Source organism: Sesamum indicum, linkage group LG6 (genome assembly GCF_000512975.1).
Source record: "Sesamum indicum cultivar Zhongzhi No. 13 linkage group LG6, S_indicum_v1.0, whole genome shotgun sequence".
Classification (NCBI taxonomy): Eukaryota; Viridiplantae; Streptophyta; class Magnoliopsida; order Lamiales; family Pedaliaceae; genus Sesamum; species Sesamum indicum.
Window position 1 is genome coordinate 24,022,774 of NC_026150.1, and position 9,228 is coordinate 24,032,001.

Below are 9,228 nucleotides of genomic sequence, written 5' to 3' on the forward strand. Positions count from 1 at the left end.
TGATCAGATCACCAACTATCTACTACATTCTACAATGATTCAATCAGCTTTCGTCTAAACGTCACGAGTTTGAACTTCATCGCGGGTGTATCATGGTTGGCATTAATTCGTCTATAATAAATGATCCTCCAATGTAAATTAAAATTATTTCTTAGTGTGCTGGTTGGACCACGGTGATTGAATCGGAGGGTAAGTTAGTATGAAGAGGCCAAGTGTAGGGGTGGGTGAGGGCGGGTAAGATAGGGTGATGACTTTCACCTGGCTGATTCATTCAGAAGAAGCTGTAATTGGTCCATGCCCTACAATTTTATGGTCCTCCTATATTCAACTCTAACCCCATTCCCTTCCTTTTGCTGCCCATTGGCTATTGGCCCGCAGCTTTGACGTCTATCAACACATTAATACTACTAGTTGTTCTGCTATGCAGTTTTTGTAATAAATAACCTTTCACGTTCTAATATAGATTATAAATAAATATAAAATATATACAATATATTAATCAGACAGTTAAATTAATATAAGACTTGAGAAGATGAATAAGTTAGTCATTGTTGAAACCTGAAGGGCATTTATGGGATTATGATAAAATAATATAGTGGTGTCAAAATCGTCACATTGTGTTTATAGCACCTCTTTTTTCTTTCTTTTTTTTTTTTTTAATAATAATATAGATGTCTGGATTTTAAGCAATATGTTTGATTTCTTTTCCCTCTATTTTCGCTTTTATGTAATAATTTTTAAAAATGTAAATATTTAGAGGTGGGCTTGTGAATGTACTTTGGGCCTGTCGGCACAACTCAATACAATAGAAAAATAAATCAAAAATCATTATCCCAATTAATAGAGTCATTTTCATCAATAAATGGAAGGAAAATAGGTCTTCAATCATAGTATATGAAGAATTTGTCTTACTTGAAGACTCAAGAATATGGTTGATTTTGACCATTTCAACAACGTCTTCTTCACCTACTTACTTTTGCATTCATCAATTTGGAATTTTGTTTTACAAAAATCAAGTTTGATCGAGCTAAATTAATCATATAACAAGTATGAGATACTTGACATGTAATTATTTATTTATTTTTAAATTGTATATCAATCATATAATAAATGTATTATACTTGCTATATTATTACTTCAGAACAAACCAATCCAATTCAAATTAAATTTTCCAATCATTTATTTTCTCAATTGTGAATAAATATGTGGTCTCATTTTGTAATTTGAGTAAGGTACTATGGACCATATATACCACACTACATTTTCAACATGGATTGGAGAATCCATCTTATCCAATGGCAATAAAGGTGGCTTCACAGGTAAAGGGTTTTGTTTTACTTAATAAAAAAGGTAATTACATAATTATATTAATATCACTAAATTGAGCATTCAATCAACAAAATTCATTAAGTTAAATACATATCCACACATTTAGTGATTTCGAACTCATGACCTCAAACTTATTCCTATAATTCAGCCTTAATTATTAAACTAAAACATTGTTGGTCAGTTTCCGCAGCATTCTCAACACACATACGCATCAAATGCTAATCCCGCAATGAGTGTTGGACTCCAAGAAATGACCTCCAAATTGCAAGACTGTCGGAAAATATTGACTAATTCCCAGCAAGTACCATTAGTCTTTTGCTACCGGAAGGCAAATCGTGCAGCTTACAATAAATTCACATAAAGAGATACAAATACCTATATATCTAATCTGACTTGAACTCATAACTTCAACCTTATTATAATAGAATCTCAATCTTAACCATCAAGTTGAAACATCATTATTAACCATTTGTATTTGACAAACATCACACATCGAATTTTGATGTAAATTCATGATTGCAACCTTATATTAACAAAGCTTCAATCTTAATCATCAAATTAAGACATGATCGCCAACCGTTTTTGTATCCTATGAGGCAAAATTTTGTGAGGAAAGAAACAAATCCAAATAAGGCCAAAATAGAACCGCCCTTGTTTTGTAATTATGGACACCTGAAACCCCCCCAAGTTTGGTACAATTCCGTGTATACTATGCATGCATAATTGCAATTCCTTTCTTTTTCTTTTTCCCGAAAAAGGCCAAAGCAGTAGGAGCCGCCTAACCCCAAAACCTTAATATTAATTAAAATAAAATTAATAAATATATATATATATATAACATAATATAAGAATTTAATTTTGAGTTTACGCGTTACGATTAATCAACTTTTTTCTACACAATTTGAAGTCCAAATTCATCTGCATCTGCATTAATTTGCCGCTGCCCACAATGAGACAAAACATAATTAACAACCTTAATTTGTTCTATTTTCCCGTATTTATTTTTTTTTTGACATTTTCGGGGATTTATTATATATAATTCAAATGTAGTGAATTATTGAGCTATATAATTATTAAAATCTTGAATTTATTTATTATGAGGTAAAATTTTCATGTAATAACAAAATGGGATATGCAATTATTTTGTTATAAGTTTAATATAAGAGAGAGGAAATGGTTTAATTATATACAATATGTATGTGAAGAGTTGTTACAAAATCTCACCTAACATTTGTTTTAAATTATTATTAATTTCCTCATAATTCAAAGACTTGTTAGTTCATTATAAGTCATGAGTCTATGTGGACACCACACCATCACATAATTATTTGGGTTAATAATTAACCCATTTTTATATTCTACCTATTTTTCCTCATCTATTATAAAATAGTCCATATTGAGAGGAATAATTATATGGAATGATTACACTCCGTTTGGCTGAGATTTGATGTAATTATATGTAAATTTTTTATAATTTGAAAAAATTACATCTATTATTATATATCCCCTGAAATTTGCTTTCATCTAACAAATATGTACATTCGTTAATCAAAATTTATCAAATTTGCTGACACTAACAAAAAGATGGGATAAAAATTCATATTTAGTCCCGATTGGCTTATTACTGATTTATTACGGGTCAAAAATATATTTTTTTATAACCAAATTACCCTTATCCATCTTCACATATTAATGTGCACGAGGAGGTACAACTTCACCATTATAAGGGTAGTTTAGTCAGAAAAAAAAATTATTTGACCTACAATAAGTTAATAATAAGTCAATTGAGGGTAAACATCAAATTCCATTCGATTTTTTTGTTGATATCAACAAATTTAATGAATTTTGATTAAAAATAGACCCATTTATTATACGAAATCAACCCTTAAGAGTATTAAATGTAATTTTTCGAACCATAAAGAATTTATATAAAATACACAAAATCACATGACAGGGAAGTGTAATTATTCCTTTCTTGATTTATACTTAGTATATGTGGCACATTAAAATTAAAATGTGTATGTTTTAAAAATGAATTTATTATATAAAACAAAAAATGTAGACACCAAAAAGGGTGGTTTTGATGTGAGAGGTAGGCCGTTGATGCTCAATCACCAACTAACGTCTCATAATAAGGACGTACGTAGTTTGAATCAAAATTTGATACTGAGGTTTTCGATTATTTATATGTATGGACAGCTAAACAAATAGGGTTTCATATGTGTAGTTTCAATCAATTTCATAATAACTATCCACTAATTAAATCTTGAATTAAATAAAAAAATATCTATATTCTAGAATGATCTTAAAATCCATCGTGTTTTAACTTATTAATTAAAATTGAGATCCCATAAAAAAGTGTAAGATCGTTGGTTCGAGTCTCGCCACATGAGTGGGCATTTGTCCCACTTAATGTGAATTTTATTAAATTTATTGACCAAATAACCGTTTATCGATTGTAGTACTTCTCAATTTATTGATATTATTATAATTTGAAAAAAAAAAAAAAGAAAGAAAAAGATCCGACAACCCTGATTTGCTGGTCCGCATTAACGTGCAACAAGTTTTTATGTAGCCGTTAGAGTTTTGTAGCATCATCATGGTGCTGACATGCTGTGTTAAATTTGAATTCAGTACCTCATATGTACTTGAAAATTATACAAATTTAATTAGCCCTTAATTTTAATTTTATTTGTACTTGATAATGTTTAATTTCTTGAGGACCAAATATAATATGTTTAATTCTAATTAAATGTGTAATTAAAAATAAATATGTATACGTATAAATGCAAATTAAATATTGAAGCGGAATTTGTATAGTGAGAAGAATTTTGAAAATCTGAGTGTTGATTGCACCCACATTACTTAATTAATTTGGTTTTGTATGTATTTAAAAAATGGGAGCAACACATATATCACAAAATTAAGAAGGCAGGAAGGATGGAGTCAAACTGGATTCAATAATCCTTAATCAAAATATAATTATAATTAACCTGACCACGTAGCCGACGTGGCCACGGCATCATCTTGCATGAATCTTTCAGTCAAAAATCGGGTAATTAGCAACTTAATTAATAATATTGCAATAATTAAAATTTAAGAAATGAATGATGGTTGGTGAAGAGTTTCACATGTATGTTCAATTATTTAATTTGTTTGACTAATTTCTTAGGTAAAGTCAAATTATTCGAAAACCGCAGCTATAAACGGCTAATCCATGTGGTCTCATGTGTTTCAACGTTTTTGTAGCTCAATCCATATCTCACCTATTTCCCTAATCATCTTCTCCAAATATCCTTTATTTTATTTTAATTTAATTTAATTAATCTAACTCAGAGATCTGGGTCAAACCCAGCTCCAAATACCCTGCCCCACGTGCCCGACCAGTCGGGTCGGGACCCGATGTGCACTAATAAAATCCAATGCGTTAACGAGTATGAATAGTATATATTAATTATTAATATTAAATATTTATAATTGATCAATAATTCTTAAGGGTAAATTATATTAATATCCTCCAATATTAGACTAATTACACAAATTAATATTTTCTGTGTTTTACAAAAGTACAGTTATATCTATGAGGAGTGTTAGTATAATATTTTTTAAAGAGTATTTGTGTAAATTTCGCATTTAAATAGGGAGTGCAGTAATAATTTTTTAAAGGGTCTAGTCATAATTTTACAAAAAATAGAAAATTTTATATAATCTTAATCATCATTGAAAAATATCGATGCCCGTATGCATATATTGATAGGATTCAGACCCGTTACCGGATGATGATGGAGTAATAATTAATTAGTATATTTAATCTACTAATTACATAACAAATAATTTTTATTATTAATTATATATGGAGGAAGTAAACAATATGAGCAAATAGATGTCATAGTCAAGTTACAGAAACGTGACTGTGATTGTGTCAATATGAAGTCAGCATTGTGTCGTGCGTTATTCATTTCTTGATCATATTATATATATGTACCAATTAATTAACTAAAATATAAATATAATAATTACCATTTATCAAGAAATCACCGACGAACCCCCCCCCCCCCTAAAATCGGCAACTGGACATTCCAAAACTTTAATTATTTATATATATATATATATTATTGAATTGAGTTTATTTCATATCTTTGACTCAATTTTTTTCCTACCACGTGTCTCCAAATTTGCTCTCAACTTGTACTAATTTTTCATAGACATGTTAGTAAGGATTGTCTCGACTGGAGCCCGTCTTATTATTAGCTACTATCGTTAAAAATCAAGATTTAATTTTATATAGATTAGCACATCATGAGTCAAGTCATCATAGTTGCGACAACTTTCGACTAACTAATGACCCATAATGAGCGATGGTGCTTTTGTTTTGTGTGCCAATCAGATCGACTCTGTAATCGGACTAGTGTCGTGAAAAATCAAGATCAAATCATGTATAACTCGATACATGAACCAAAATGTATATTTAGCCCAACAAATATCATTACGGGTGTAACAATTTTTTACCTTAACTGTTAATCCATGACGTGCCATTTTTGTCATTCTATCATTGAATTCTTCTATAAATTTCACAAAAAAAAAAAAGAACAAGAAATTAAAGTGTCAGAAGGGTTTCACAAGTTTGACTAATTAATACCTCATTGACTGCATGAATGGATCAAAAGAGGAAATTAACTAAGAAAAAAAAACCTTATAAAACACTTTAAGTTCCAAATTGGGGAAAATGATAATTAAATAAAAAAAAAAGAAAAGAAAAGGGGGGGGGGTCACGTGGGAGGACTGAGGAGTAATTAAATAATAATTAAGGTGGCTAATTAAGAGAGCAATTAAAATTAGAGGGGCGGTCGAAATGGCTTTTAAGCAAAGAAGAGAACATGCTTAGGAGTTCACCTGCAAATTAAGTCATCCATTGCCCATTTCTGTAATGTAATTAAAGCATATGCATTGTGCATTGTGCCCCCAAACCACTCTCTAATTACACACAAATTATAATTTTAAGTCCAAGAATTGTTTCTTTGCTTTGTCCTAAATTTCTTTGGTATAATCAGTATGGTCGTGGTTTTATGTAATTACACGTAAACGTCTTATGATTTGGGAAGTTACTAGTCCCAACTGGTGAAAACTATATTAACTGTTAATTTATAGGATAAATTACAATGACCTCCCTTGAGTAGACAATACCTCACGTAATGAAACACCGACTAAGTCGCAAGCCAATATTATGAATTATGTTAATACAATATTGACTCAATTTTCATTTTATTTTATTTACGTTCAATATATATATATATATATATTATTTTTCATTTGGAAAACCTCTCAAAGCAAGAAAACAGTTCCAAAAAAAAATAATTAATGTGGTTTAATTGCCAGATGCAATGCTTCTGACATGTTCATTCAAACTGTTTTACCGACCTCATAGATAGAATCCAACTAATAATTATTTCTTATAAAATCAGTAATTATATAAATATAATTTAAAAAAGGCAATTAGTAATAGATAGAGACAATTAACAAAATAAATATCTGGACATTCAATGTAACTCGAACCCATTATTTCAAACTTGTTCACGAGACCTCACCAGTCTTAACCACTAAATTAAGAAATAATTGATAGCAACATCGAATTTTGGCACACAAAATTGTGGTATTAGTTTTGGATATATTAGGATAAGTGCAAGATAATTATGTATTTAGCTCAATTATTGAACACCTTTCAACTCAAGTTTTTATATACTCCATGTTCCAAGCCAATATGTTCTCTTGGTTGATTTTTTTTTTTTTTAAATACATCGATATTTAAAAAACGATCGACATACTATTATTACATTATTCAATACACAATTATATCAATATTTTTAAATAAATTAACATATTCAAAATAAATAAATAAAAAACAGTATACTATTGACAGAATTTGAACTCACAACCTCATCACTTAGATAAGGGATCATTGGTTCTGTTCTTGAAATTCTATTCGAGTTTTTTGATATTAATTAGAACATAATTTAATACACGAGAATTAATGAAAATACCCTTTGCAAAAAGATGATGATTTCTTTGGTGGGCCTGCAAAAATATTATGTTTTCTTTTTTTTAAAAAAAACATTAATTACATTAAAAAATTCAACATTTCATTTTCAAGAATTATTGAACTAAGTTTTTTTAAGTCACTTATCAAAAAAATCCATCCGAAAACAACCAAAAAGAATTAAATCATGGGATTGTTGCACAAATCTTATCGAGATTAATATAAAGAAAGATAAAATAAAATAAAATATTTGAGCCCATATTCTGTCATTATTGAAGTAGTTAATTATTTATAAGATATTGGAAGATTTGAGTTAGTGTTTTTGTATCAAATACTATGATCTGACATTTATAATCTGTTCTAAATTCCCAATTTGACCGGTCAGATATGCTGAGATTAATTGCTATTCAGTCCCTTCTCTCTTTCGATTAATTGCTATTCAGTCCCTTCTCTCTTATTCTCTCTCTCTATTTCTATTAAATTGGTCTTTTAATTATATTAATAATTCTTTCCAAAGTTCAGTTGATGCCATGTGCCCTATATATATATTAGTACTATACAAAATTAGGTCATAATATGTATTGCTGGTCGAATTAAATTCATCAAGAGACTCTGATCATGTTCTGCTCATCAAATTGACCACTTCCCTTTATTCTCTTAATTAATTTCTCCAATAATTAATTAATAATCCTAAGTTGGGTTCTTGACTTTGGAAATTTTTAAATAAAACTCTATATCCTCTTATGACAAGTAGACGGATAATTACGGGCAGGTCTAGCTAGTATGACTGGATGAGTTATTTACATTTATTATTTTTTCTTTTTGAGATTTGAACGTGTGATAGATAGAGTGTGTGTGGGAAATTTTTGTTCGAACTAGGTCTAATCGAATCAAACCAATTACATACTTGCATTATATTTATTATATAATTATACACCAATCACACAATAAATGTATCATACTTGCAATATGATTGATTCATCTATGACCGACTGCAGCATAGCACCGATTCAGATAGTATACAAGTGGGCTTGAACAAGGGTCACTTAGACCATTCTACCCCTGACACCCTGCTGCTGCTCAGAATTTTCGTGCCAACAGGATGATATATACTCATAAACTTATTATCCATAAACCCACAGACAAAAATTCCGTCATAGACTTATTATTATTCCCAAACCCACTGACAGTTTTTCTTCTTTCTACACTTCAATTCATACTAGTGTCATTTAATGTTGCCTGTGATGTGATCGGTAATTCGTTACGTATTGTATTATTTGCATGATCAGTCCCAATTTCATGTCGAGTCTTGTTAGAAAAACGAGGATTTTGAACTTACAAGCCTGAGACGTGATCGATAGCTCGTCGCATATTGTATTTACTCGTATGATCAGTCTCACAATACGTCTCATTAGAAAAATAAAATATATATTAGAGTTTACAAGACACACAAACTTCTTATTTGCAATTAATATATAACGATAATACACGCATTTTTGCATCAATCCACAAAAAAGAAAACTTCAAATCTAATTCATAGTACCTCACATCACCGCCACAATTGTGCAGTATATACATATTTCAATTTCAATAAGTATGTACTGATCATAATATATATAAAATATTAATACAAAGTTTGTGACATATGTATAATTAAAATGAAAGAGGAAGTAAAGGAGCAGAGCAGGCTTCCAGGAAGAACAACACTTAGCTATATATACACTACTGTCCCCAGCTACCTACCTATAACCTATTAATCTTTTCTTCCTAGGAAACTAAACTTTTTTCTCTAATTAATAATTAATTCACGCGTGATATCGCACCTCATCATCATTATAGATTTCATCAATCCAACCTTTTTCCAT